This window comes from Coffea arabica, chromosome 11c (assembly GCF_036785885.1).
Source record: "Coffea arabica cultivar ET-39 chromosome 11c, Coffea Arabica ET-39 HiFi, whole genome shotgun sequence".
Taxonomy (NCBI): domain Eukaryota; kingdom Viridiplantae; phylum Streptophyta; class Magnoliopsida; order Gentianales; family Rubiaceae; genus Coffea; species Coffea arabica.
In genome coordinates this window covers 32,733,697-32,747,962 of record NC_092330.1, presented here as the reverse complement: position 1 = coordinate 32,747,962, position 14,266 = coordinate 32,733,697, and positions in this window count along the sequence as shown.

Sequence of the window (14,266 nt, the reverse complement as noted above, 5' to 3'; positions counted from 1 at the left end):
AGGAATATTCTTGAAGAGTTGCATTTTTAGTAAGAAGGAGTTACTATAATTTATTGTAACAATAGTTCTACCATCAAACTCTCTAAAAATCCAGTTCTACATGGAAGAACCAAGTACATAGATGTAAGATTTCACTTTCTAAGGGAGCTCACAAGAGATGAAATAATTGATTTTCTCTACTACAAAAGTAAAGATCAAATTACTGACATAATGACCAAGCCATTGAAGTTATCCATGTTTCAGAAACTAAGGAAGTTGCTTGGAGTTTGTGCAATTGATAAGTCCTATTAAACTGAATATTTGAAAAACTTTCAGTTCAAGAAGGAGATTGTTAGAAATTATTTATTGTTGTTAGTTAATCATATTTATTTGTTTTATTCTACCAAATTAGTGGAGTTAGTGGAGTAGTTATGGAATTAGTGGAGTAACTAGTGGAATTATTGGGATAGTTAGTGGAGTTAGTGGGATAGTTAATGGAGTTGTTTTGAACTCTATAAATAGAGCAATTTCATGTTATGAGTTAAGTTAGTTTTACAAAGAAATAAATTCTTGTCCTTTGCTTCTTATATTATGTTTCTCAATAATTGTAACATGTATGTCAAGAATGATGGAAGCAAGCAGTGCCATAGAGCAGGGAATTTGCAAGCAGTGCCATAGAGCATGGAAGCAACCCCACCAGCACCATTTGGGAGCCTTGGAAAATTTTTGTTTTTGTTTTGGGTTTTGGATATTTTTCGCAAGACTTATCTATTGGTTAATTTTTGTTACATCCCCAATATTGAAGTCCTTAAAATACCCCTTTTGGATTGCTCAATTAGGAGCTTGAAGGAAATTGTGCGGTGGCTCCGCCGTTGAGTTCCTTGATTGGAACCAAAATATAAATTTAAGGATTAAATTGGTTACAAATAATATATAAAGATGAAATTGATGGGAAAAAATGTTTAGGGACTAAATTGGCCATTTTCCCATGTAGTTTCAAATGTTTAACTTTCTATGGACATTTACTCCTATTGACTTATTTTTACTAATTACTATTGAAACAAGTGATATATCAGCAACTAATTATTAAAGAAAATTTTAAACATCCATAAAATATTGCTAGCCATAAACTATAGTCAAAGATGACTAATTTCTCATGTGCTAGTCATATGAGAATTAGTCTTTAACCTAATTTGTTTGGTCAATCGAATTTTTATATTTTTCGTCTAAAGACTAATTAGTCACGTGATCAACATGTGAGTAACTAGCACATGACCAGATTCTGGTAGCAATTGGTAAAAATCAATCATTTGGACTAAATGTGCTTAGAGATTGAAATATTTGGGAGTACATTTGTTTTTTTTCCAAATTTTAGGAAGTAGAAGTGCTTATAGCTCATACATTTGGGACCAAAATTGCAATTTTTTCAAACCTTTACAAGTCAAACTTACTTTTTCTTACAAGTGGACATGTTGCTGGTTTGTCAAAATTTCATTCATCCCTTATAAGGTCGCAAAATTCCCAAAATTATGATGAAATTCAAATATTCTACAAAAAGAGTAGTTTTAGTTGCATATTTTGGATGAGAGGCTTCTCAAATTTGACAAATGGAAACTCTATAAGCTCGCATTTAGTAAATACAAGATTTAAAATACTTTAGTTACTAATTAATGTCCGTTTGTCTCGAAAGAGTCTCATTCCATGAAAACTTGCGTTTTGTGAACGCAAGCACCCTCTAGATGAGAATATTCAACAAAAGCACTCCTTTTGTAGAATGATTTTGAATTTCATCATACTCTTAGAGATTTCTCCAATAAAGTCACTAACACAAGAAAAATAGTTAAAATTTGGGGCCCCTAGCGGGTAATTCACTGATTGGCTCTATGGATCTTTATCTAAAGGTCACCGTTTCAATTCCCGTCTAGCTACCTTGCGGTGCATCCTTGGGGCGGGATCTGCACCACTATAGGGTGACTAATTTGACGTAAGGCAGGATACCTTTGTGTCGACAAAAAAAAAGAGTAAAGAAGTTAATATTTGGGTATGTATCTGTCTACAACTAGACAAGAGAGGCACCATGTAGGCTTGAGTATATAAAAGTAAATGAATAATGTAGACATCATATCGGTGCATTTGATAAAACTAAAATTTAAAAATTAAGAAACCTGAAATCTGAATCCATTAGATTAATGAATTGTTAAATACTATATCCGATACATTTGAATATATATCATATTAAGTGATAAGTGAATAATTTGTCACTTATTGTTTGGAATAAGTTTTTGTCTAAAAAATTCAGTATCATTTAATTAATTCAGATGATCTATTTTTTTGTTATCAAATGTATCTGAATATATTAAAATATAAACCTATTAAATTTAAGTGCTAAATTGACTTATCAAACAGAACCTATGCCTTGCTAATCAAGATTAAGGCTTAGGTTATGATTAGGTATACTAACGAGTGGATATTGGCACTCGTTAGAAAAATCCTCTATCAATTTGTGCATGGAATATTTGTAAAGTACTATTATGGAGATGTGAGGTGACTTGCTCTGAGCATCATTTAATATTACACACTGCTGATTTGTACAAAGACTTGGGACTCCTTGGTCATGGTTCAAGACTGATTGACTTGTTCTGTTGCGTCACGGTTTCCACAAATCCTCTACAATAATGAATCGCAATGTCGTGTCTTTCTTTTTCAAATGTGATGTTTTTCAAAGTTGGTAGGGATGAGAAAACGATATGATAGCTCACAACAAAGTTAAAGAGTACTAGGCTCCTCCAATCTTGTGACCGATTTTGGTTCCAATGCCACTTTGCCCCCGAATTAACAATCCATAGTAACCTTTTCTTAAAATGACGTAAGTATCCTTAAGTTGATAATTATAGATTACCCCCATGAACTATGAATTTAGTTGTATTTTGTCCCCTGTTCTCCTCCCCTTCCCTTCTCCCCACACTTTTCAAGAATGTTATAATCATGTCTAAGAATGAAATTTCTCTTGATTATTGATATATTTTATTCATGTTTAACAGTTTGAGGATGAAATTACTCTTGATATTTTATATATTTTATTCATGTCTAACCGTTTAAGGATGAAATTACTCTTGATATGTTATGTATTTTATTTTTCATTTTTAATCTTTTGTTTCTTCTCTCTCTCTCTCTCTCTCTCTCTCTTATTTTCCTTATTTATTTTTACATTTTCCTTGCCACTACTAAGGAATATATTATTGTAAATAATTGATAAATAACACACTTGATTTTTGCATATGTTTCATACTATAATGTTTACTTTTTCTCATTCTATTATTTTGTTGTAAGTTGCTCATCTGGTATTACTAATTAATAACTATACAAACTATGATGTTGATATGTTGTAGGTGGTGATTAACTTGTGACTTGTGTCACAAAGCATATATAATCGAGAAACTAAAAATGTTTAGATACAAATTAACCATTGACACTGTGATTAATCAATTACCAATAGGGATAACAAGGGCGACTTGGGATAAAAGGAAAAAATAGAGAGGAAAGAAATAGAAAAGGAAAAAAAAAAAGAGACAAAATGATTAAAATAGCAGCTTATAAAATCTTACCGGGGGGGGGGGGGGGGGGGGGGGGGGGGGGGAAAGTGCAGCTAGGGTCATAAATCATGGTGGGTAAACTACAAGTTGACGTAGTCCTATGGTTGAAAATCAGGGTTACAATCGAACTTCAGGCCTTGTGTAACGCTCAGTCATGATTTTGATTGTATAAGGGGACAAAATGCTTAAAAAGTACCGCTAGGGGGCAAGTGGTTTTGAGCCAAGCCTGAGGAAATTTACCCCAATTAACCCTAAGCGAATCAAGTCACTTGTTTTCCATTAAAAAATAAAGTGATAATTTCAGAAATCACCCTTAAGGTTTTTGATAAATTCACCTAGTTCTCTTTAGATTTCAAAAATTACATATATCTCCTTTAAGTTTACTGTTTTAGAAACTAAAGCTATTCAATAGTTAAAATTTTGAATGAATAACCCAAAATGCCCCCATGAAATTGTGAAACTCATTTTACCTTTTTATAAAATTCTTACAAAATGTCTATGGAACATATATAAATTTTCAAATCCACTTTCAACCCACATCTTTACTATTTTAACCTTTTGGGCAAAATACACTTTATTCCCCTGTAATTTAGCATTTTTCACAAAATCTCTCATATGGTTTCAAAAACTATACATAATCCTTTTATGATTTGGATTAAAGTGTCAAAATGATGGAATTTGCAATCCATAACGGAGTCAACTAAAATATCAAAAGTACCTCTATATAAAATTGAAAATTATTTATTAACCACGGAGGTTATGTATATATTTTAAAAATCATAAGGAGGTTATATGGTAAAATATAAAATCATATGGGGTTAGAATGTCATGCATATTATGTCTATATATTTTGGTCATTTCAACCATTTTAAATTTTAAACAAGGGTAATTTCGATATTTTCATGGATTTTGTTACAAATGATCATTTCCGTTATTTTGACACTTTAATCCAAATTATGAGAGAATTATATATAACTTTTAAAACTATAGAGGGGTTATGTAAAAAATTGCTAAATCATGGGGGGTATAGTGTATTTTGCCCTAATTTATATTCCCACATCTCAAATTAGTACAATTATCACCATAATCACCACCACCATTAGTCCCTAAATCCTAAAACCTCAAGTAAGTAAAAAAGAAAAAAATCAGAACCGTTAAACCCAAAAAATTTCACCAACTGCGTTAATATAACGTGGATAAAATACGAAAAAAACCCTCTATGGTTAAACTAATATACAGAAAAGTCTCTTATGGTTTCAAATCATATATTTCAACCCTTCATGGTTTGAACTAATTTGAAATAGCAACATAAATCATCAAAATTAACGAAGGGGGACGAAATGACACAATTACCCTAATATATATAAGTAATAAAAGACCTTCTAATAACCATCCTATTAAACAAACTTATGAAAAACCCCCTGTGGTTAAGCCAACTTATGGAAAAATCCCTTGTGGTTACATGTTACTTTTATTTATTTATTTTGTGCATAGCAATAAGGTAAGTTATATTTGGAATTTTTTATTCATTTATTTTATGTATAGACATAAGGTGAGTTATATTTGGGAGTTTTGGGTTATTTTTGAACATGTTATAAGTTCTAAGGGGTTTAATAGGTATATTAGTTAAAACTTTAAATTAAAAAATTATTTTCGTATCAAGCAATCTCAAACTCGTTAGTTTAAATGATTTTTGTCAATTTTCACATTAGTTCTAACCACAAGATATTGGATTGTATGATTTGAAATTATAAGAGACTTTTTATGTATGTTTGCTTAACCACAAGGGGTTTTTCTGTATTATAATTCTAAGGGTATAATAGGTATATCAATTGAAAATTTGTTTACTTCCATTATAAATACTTGCAAAAGAAGCGTGTGTATTTCAAATCCATTAATTTAGACGATTTCCGTCGCTTTTTTTAAATTAGTTCAAACCATGAGGTACTGGAGTGTATGTTTTGAAACTATAACGGGTTTTTCTATATTTTACCCATATAAAATCGTATCCCCTCAAATGTTGGAGTACCAACACCATCCCCATCCTTTTTAAACCTTCAATTGACATCTTCTTCTATTTATTTTTAGATCCTCCAAACAAAGTTAAAATTAATCTATAATATGTTAAAATTATCTTCGGTGCATAATTGGTTATTCCATGAATAGATCTTTTTTTGATTCCATTAAATGTCTAGTTATATGATACATTCACATGCACCAAATTTGGAGCAGAATGTTTAATTGCATAAAAAAATATTAATATGTTAAGGTTATTACGGTCATTTTATAGAACTAAGAGAGGCAAGTGCAATATTGAAAATCTCAATAATACAATGTGAAATTGTCAAAAACCTCTGAGGGAGGTTTCTGAAATTGTCGCAAAAATGAAAGTGCTGATTTCAGCACCATACAATAACAGTTGCTGTCAACGTCTATGGCTGTGCTGACTTCATTAGTAGACTTATAGTTAGTTTGGGAGATGGGATTTGATAGGAAAAGAAAAGAAAGTGGGGGGAAGGAATATTTTTCTTTCATTTGTGAGTTTACTCTCAACAAAATCTAAAGGATTTGGCCTGATTTGGAGTGATTCATTATGCGACTACAATTGGAAAAGTTTTCCACCCACTCATGGCTTTGATTGGGACAGAATGTCGAACAAAGCCTGCGAGATGTGTTTCTTATGGGCCATTAATTCTCAAGGCACCAAAATTGACCGATCAGATAAAATCTTATATGCATGTGCTTATTATGTACCTTATTATGACAATAAACAGTTAAAACCGCGTATAATGCATATCTCAATATTTAGATTAGGGTATAATCAATGAATCCAAGGCTTTTTTCTTAAGGCTAACCATGAATTAACCCCTAGATTGGGGTGACAGCCGTCAATGCTGAATTTTCTTTTGTAGACTGGTTTGAAATCAATAATAAATGTGTTAAAAAGTGGGTCGTGAGGTCTCTATCAGCCATCTGGAAGTGGGGTTCTATTTGGTCCTCAATGACCTTCATTATAGACCATCGAAAATTCTAAGGATTGGTACCACTTCATTGGTAAAGTGGTTTGATGTGGTACGGATGTGATAGGAGCAAGACACGAAGGTTGTTTTTGGTGTGGGTTACAAGACTATCGGAACTTAAATGAGTGTTGTGATGGTGGGCTCCAGATTGAAATGATCCAAGACAATTTGTCAGGCACATGGGTTCACCTCCACTTATGGGTTCACTCATCGTTAACCCATATAAAAAGACCCAAGACATTATTAATATTGTTTTCTAATTTATAAACAATGGACATAATGAAGAAAATGCAAAGTTAGATACATAACTGAAAAGAAATGAGAAAAAATAAATAATATATGTATGTGCAAAATTAGATAAATTTTGATTCATTTAATTACATAAATTGACAAAAGAGTATATGATTTAAATATTTGGAAGAAATTTTGGAATAATATGTACAATTAATTAAACAATAATAGGAATTAATAATTGTAAAGGAGTAAACGAATGGTTAATTAATTAGTTGAGATGGGATATTTGTAGGAGAAGTAATATGTTGTTTTATTATATGAGAAGTAATTAATATGATTCTTTTATTATATTTGCCGGTAGAACATAAAGAAATGTTTAAAAAATGCATTTGTAATGGTATTAGTCCAAATTAATGAGAATGAATTGATGACATAATTACCGGAGTGCAAATAGGTGAAATTTAATTGGACCATACTTGTCACTTTTAAATTTTCAACATTATTATCATAATCACTTAATTATACTTTTTTGTTTGATTAACATATTGTCTATGTATTGTCATCCAATAGCACAACTAACTTTCATCGATAACCAACCATAAACATTATAATTACCAAATTCATTAAAATAATATTAAAAAAGCTTTTAAAAGATCAAAGTTTTTTGTTTATTAAAATTTGATACCAATTTCTTCCATGTAAAAAGTGATTGTTTTAAATTACACATAGATTGAGTGTGCTCTCTATCACTAGCAATACTAATGGTATTTGTACTAATGTATACATGCTTGAAATCAAATATTTGTATTGATTAGACTATGTAGTGATACAGTTAAGAATATTTTTAATAGGTGTAAATACAAAAATATAATTTCTCATTGTCTATTCTAAAAGTAGGACAACGAGCAATCTTCACATTAAAAGTATTCCGTATACTTTCATGGATAATATAATACAAGATGACATGCCCGAATTTACTAATGAATGAATAATTTTCTTTCAAATAACTTAAAAAACTTTTACAGTTGGTCCTCTCGAACTTGAACAGATCTTTAGGCAAAAGGAGATAAAAATTTATGAAACATAAGTCTATTGTTGGTTGTTTTATCTTGAAATTTAAATCTATCCAAATCTCATCCCTAATTTTCCTTATTGTATCTAAATGTTTTGGACATGAATTCTCATGTTGCAATAAATTATGAAGAGTTAATAATGCTTTAAGTGCTTCTTGTTGTGTAATAGGCTCCAAAGTTACTATATCATCTCTAACTTTCGTCATTAGCATGATTTTTAGTAATGCCAACAATAATCTCTTTTAAACTGGAGACCTCTTCTCATTTTCATCAACTGGATAATCCAATAAGTAATTTACATATTTAGACTTTTAACATCTTTTTATTACTAGAATAATTCATATGTATAAAAATAAAATAAAAATTTAGTCGATTGAACGAATGTTTATTTGAATTGTAAGCACACTCAATAAATTAATAAATTAATTAATTTTAAATTAATAGAATTTGTAGAACTCTGAGATTGTTAATTTATAAAGGATTTATTGTAATTTGTATTAAGAAAACTATGTAGCATTCATTAAATTGAGAAATTAGTACTTTCATTCAGTAACTTCAAGGCTAATTAACCCTGCAGCTATAATTATTGCTAGTTATGACTACATAAAAAGAAGAAGAATAAAGTATCATACCCAATAATGCTGCACAAATATAGTATTGATGTATACATGCTTAAATTTAAGAACTGGTCTTAGTTAGACTATCATGACACAGTTAGGAACAATTTTTAGTAGGGACGAATACAAGATTATTACTTTGCATGTTGGAAAATTAGAAATGAATAGATAATTTATATTTCTTTTATGATTTTAAAAAGTATTGCAAATATATGATAAAATTAACAGAACAAGATATTGTAAGGAAATGATCATGTATAAGGGCTCACTTTTCAATTTCTAATGTATTGCTGCTTATCACGTGACTTCATCCTATAGTATCAGGTATAGTTGCAAAGAAAAGGACCAAATATAATTGCAAAGAAAATCAAATATTGTGTAAGAATTGCAAAAGTGTTAACAATAATTGGTAAGAATAATTACAAATTCATGGATTCAATTTGTAGTTTTGCGAAGTAGAAAGAAAGAACTCTTTTCATGATTCATGATCTAATTGCTTGAGTATACAGTAAAAAAGGGTTAAAAATATTTGAAAAACCTTATTAATCTTGTTTTCAGATTTAAGAATTATAAATCATAAGAATTGTGAAAGTGTTAAGAATAATTGGTACGAATAATTACAAAGAGAAACAAATATTGTTTTTGGATTCGTTTTGTAGTTGTGTGAAATAGAAAGAAGGAAAAATGACCTGTTTCATCCCTCACATTTCGTAAAAAAATTCTTTTCATCCCTCACATTTAAAATGAAACAAATTGGTCCTTCACATTTAAAAACCCAAGCTTTTACATCCTAGAAATCAACTCTCAGTTGTGAATCAAACCATCTAACAACCCGATTACAAATTTTAGGGGTAGAATTGGTAGATCACTCTCAAAAATATATTTCTAAAAAATAAATTAAACAATTAAAAAATCTTAATTAAAACCCATTTGCTTCTTCAAAAGAACCAAATAGTGCCAAAACTCTTAAGCCATAAACCCTTAGAGCAACAAAACCAAGGAATACCGTTGATGTGTTGTCAACTATAGTTCTTATTAATCTAGAACGTATTAAAGTGTTAAATCCTTGTAGATGGAAGGCAACGAAGGGAAAGAAACAGGGTGGCAGGCACCAGACTATGGTAAGTTTTTATGTTAATCTGCAAAAATTTTGTTGATTTACGTTAAATAGGTTGTGGTGCAATAAAATACAGCAATTATTGAATGATTGTGTGGTAATCTTGATTGTGGTGTATATTTAAATGAAGAACAAGAAACTAGGGTTTTCTAATATGTTGTTGTGGTCATAAATGAATGATTTTTTTTATCTATATGCAATGGAACATTTAGGGAGTAAAAAAATCCAATTTTTGTTTTGATGTTGATAATTTATTGAAGATGAGACAAATTAGAGTTATAAATTGATGGTTATAGCATGTGAACATGTTCACCTATTGAGGTCCCAAGTTTTTAATGGCCTCAATAATTATTGGCAGGAACAAACACCAATTTTTTTTCTATTAGGGTCCATCATGGAGGTAAGCTTGAAGTTGCGCATGAGAGAGCATACGTAGGGGGTTTGGTTGCAGTTTATCACTACTGTAACTCAGAGAGATGGTCTTTGTGTTCCTAATAGGATGTTAATTGTTAGCAATTTTATTGTTAATTTTTCCTTTTTTCCATACCAAATATTATTTTAATTGTTAACATATATTTATATTTGGCATCTGGACTCAATTTCAGAAAGTGGAGCAGAAAAGAGAGATCTTCTGACAACAAATACTCCACACGTGGGAAGTTTCTAAAGAAAATACAAGCTAGGTTCCACGGGTGTATTTGTACTGGAATTGATGATTATAGTGGACTCCTCCGTTTTGATAATTGCAGAAGAATTGATGATTGTGCTGGAATTAATTAGGATGATGTTTTCTTTCATTATCTAACGGGGACCACGTAGAAAGTTTGTCCTTATTGTGGGAGATATACTCATTAGCCAAGATGTTGGCTTTGATGATTGTAGCTATTCCATTTGCATTTGCTTCCTACGTAACTAGTTCTCTTATAAAACTAGTGCAGAGGACATTAGATGAGTTTTGCTCTCTACGAGGGAGAATAGAGCAGTTCTTCCTTTCCTTGTTTGTAGTGTGCAACTTTGGTTCAAAGAGTCTACGGAGACTCAAGTTTCTTTCTAAATTCTTAGTTAGTTATTTATGTCTTTGATTCCAACTAAATTACGTGGGAATTTCTTTATGAGGCGTGGCTAATTTTCTCCTTTAGCCAACGATCAACGCGAAGACGCAGTCCCAAATATCTGTGAGATCTAATTAGTTTTTACGTGTTCCTTAATTTGTTAATATTTGCATGTTTTCTATTTCAATTTTAATGGGATTATTTTGTTAATTGGATATCAAGGGCCCGATGTGCAATTTGACTTTTTAATCTCTTGTCAAATTAATCAATTAAATCCGTAATTGTTTAATTAGTTAATATTAGTGGCAACTAGTGTTTTCTTATACTAGGGGAACATGCAATCTAATTAAATAACCCTCATAGTGTGTTATTAATTTGGGTTAAGCTTTTCTAGTTTTTAAGGCAATTAGGAAATTAATTCCTACGGTCGTACCTAGGAGTATTTCCTGGTTAGGGGTAATCAACAGTCGTACCTTAGTTATCAATAAATTAAGGAAAAACTGGTCATTAGAGATTATCGGCGACTATAACTAGCCTGTTAATAAAATTAAGTGAACCCCTGTGCATCAATGATCGGATGAATGGACTGTGTCTGCGTAGTTGTATCCTTGGCTAGAATTTATTTATCATTTATTTAATTGCTATTTACAATTGTATTAATTAATTATTTATTTTTGATTAAATTATATAATTATTTTTAGTTAAATTGTTAAATTATTTATTTTTAATTTCATTTTGATAAAAATCCCCCGTGTCTCGAATTTAAAAAGAATCAAATTTTTTCCAGTCCCTGTGGATTCGACCCTGCTTACTACTATACACAGAATTTTATTTTTCTTAAGCAGGTATTTATTATTGCACAGGCTCGACACCTGTCAGATCCCTAGATAAGATTGCAGAGGAGCTTGGATATGAAGAACATTCTATTAGGTACTACTACTTGCTACCTGGTCAAAGAATGCAAGATGGCTTGCTTTACATGTTCTCTGAAGAGGATGCAACGGAGTTGGCAAGGATTGGGGAGTGGAAAAAGATGGTTGATGTTTTTTTTGTGCATAGGCAAACAGCATTTCTTGATGGTAATGCCCAAGAAGAAGCTCATGTTGTCGCGCCCCACTTTTTGATATGTGTGAAAATGTAGTGTGAGAGATATGTATATGAACGTGTGTGAAAGTGAAAAAAAAAAAAGTCGTGAGATTGTAAAATACGACGGTTTGGCCAAGTAAAGTTCAAAAAGGGTTTTTTGGATGAAAAATGGAGTCGCCACTTGGTATAGAGTTAGGGTGTACCAAGTCACCCAAAAATGATTTTTTGTTTTTGAACAAACCCTTTTAAAGAACTTTTACGTCTTCGTAACCAAAGAAAGGGATCGGGGGTCTCATTTGATAAAGAAGAAGGCAAAGGCAAAGCCTAAGGCACTTCCTTACCCTAGCCAAAACTAGTTGCGTGACTTAGCCCCACTTTTCCTAATTCTTCTACCCCAAAGTATGCGTTGCATGTTAGATATGACTAATGGATATGAAAAAAATGCAATCCTAAATCTAAAATGTCTCTTACGAGGCTTTTTGGTCCCAACCACATGAGTTGTGGTGGCCAATAAGGAAAGTCCTCATAAAGGTCGCGAATGATGCAAATGAAGACTCAAATATGAGTGCAAGTGTAAAAATGTAAGAAAACGTGCATGTGTGAGAATGTAAGAAAAGTGCAAGTGTGCAAATGTAAGAAAAGTGCAAGTGTGCCAATTGAGAAAATAAAGGTGTTTGTGTGCAAATGGATGAAAATATGATAGTAGACACATATAAGTGCAATTGGGTGCAATTTGTGAGGTAGAAAATAAATGATAAAAGAAGAAAAATATGCAAACATGGTATGTGGATTGAGAAAAATATAAGTAGTGAAAGAATGTTGATAAAGAAAGTGATAAAAGTGATATGATAAAAATGAGAACGTATGAACCTAGAGAAATGCATCAAGTCGGGTACGGGAATGACTCCTAATTTCATGACTTTGATTTTTCCTTTGATTAGAAGGGAGAACTAGCGTGCTAAGGCTATTTTGTAGCCACACTCGCTCGTTTCCCTTATCGAAAGGGGACTCTCAAGCAAATGTACCATATAATTAGCATGAGGATGCGAAACCTAAAATGAAGGGGAAAGAGTTAGAGGAGCATGCCAAATGCTAGAAAACTAAGGAAAATGCATGGAATGTAGTGAGACACACAAAAAATGCACTAGCGAGAGGGAGGGGCCTAATGGGTCTAGCATTGGACTAGCCCTTTCTATGAATTCCTACTAGCGTTGGACTAGTGGAAAACGGGATAATGAGCCACAACTAGTGTTGGACTAGTGTGGTGACGTGCATTCATCCATCACATTCAACTATGACTATAGAAAGCAAGTAGACATGCCAATCACCTATAAACACGTAGCACGTAACACTTAGCATGCTCGACTAAATGCAAGAGCCTAATAAAGCAAATTAACACAAAGCAACAAAAGCAAGCAATCAAGCTAATGAACCTATTACATTGACTAACTAAAACAAAAGGGGAAGGGGAAAAATGAATAAAAATGCTCTCCAAGTCCTATCAATTACAAGCCAAGAGGTGTACACATACCCCATAAAAGCATAACTTAATAAAAGCAAAAGTAAATGAAATAAATGAAAGGAATTAAGGAAAAGCAAGGAAAGCAAAGTAGACGTGCAATTCTCACTTAGCACGTTGGATCACATAGGGGAGGCAAAAAAAAAATAAAAGAAATTATACCTCCCTTGGAATGGTGTCCAAATGAAAGAAAAATAGCTTCAAAACAATAAAAAGGTCAAGGTACCAATTTAATTTGAAACAATTAAAGAAAATATGCAAATACAAACTCTCTTGATCATAAAGCTCGTAAGATCATGAATCAAGTGCAATTCAAACAAAGCATGGTAGCTAATTGAAGCAAACAAACAATGAAAAGTGGTAAAGTTTGAGCTGCCAAGGATCAAATTGAGGAAATCATTCAATTGGTTGGATCATAGTAAAACAAAGGGAGACTTGAGGGGCCAAAGTGCAATTTTCAGAGAATTATTTCATGCAAATTCATGCAAGCTACGTGGGCAAACATTTTGCAACCAAAAAACAAACATTTCTGCAGCCAAGAAACCATCGCAACTTTGCATTTTCGCATGCATATATCAACCTCAATACCAATTTGATCAAAAAAATCTTTCGACCAAAACATCCCAAAACTTATCGTAGCAACATGCAACACAATTTCAACATCCAATCAAAGCAAAACATAGAAAGGAAAAAGCACAAAATGCTAGAGGATGGCTTGACAACTCCTGGCTCATACATTTTTCAGCAATTATCTGGTCATAGCTCAAGTGTTTAAGACCCAAACACACAAACCCAACACCAAATCATTCCATTTCTTCCCTTCAAACAAGATTAAGCATGCAATTTAAGTGTAAAGATTCATTGAGCAGTCATGGAAGAGAAAACAGCAAGGGGGAAAAAGAAAATGCAACAGCTTTTAGTTTTTTCATACAATTTTAGCATACCAAGGAAATGATTTAATGCAGTTCCCAATTTG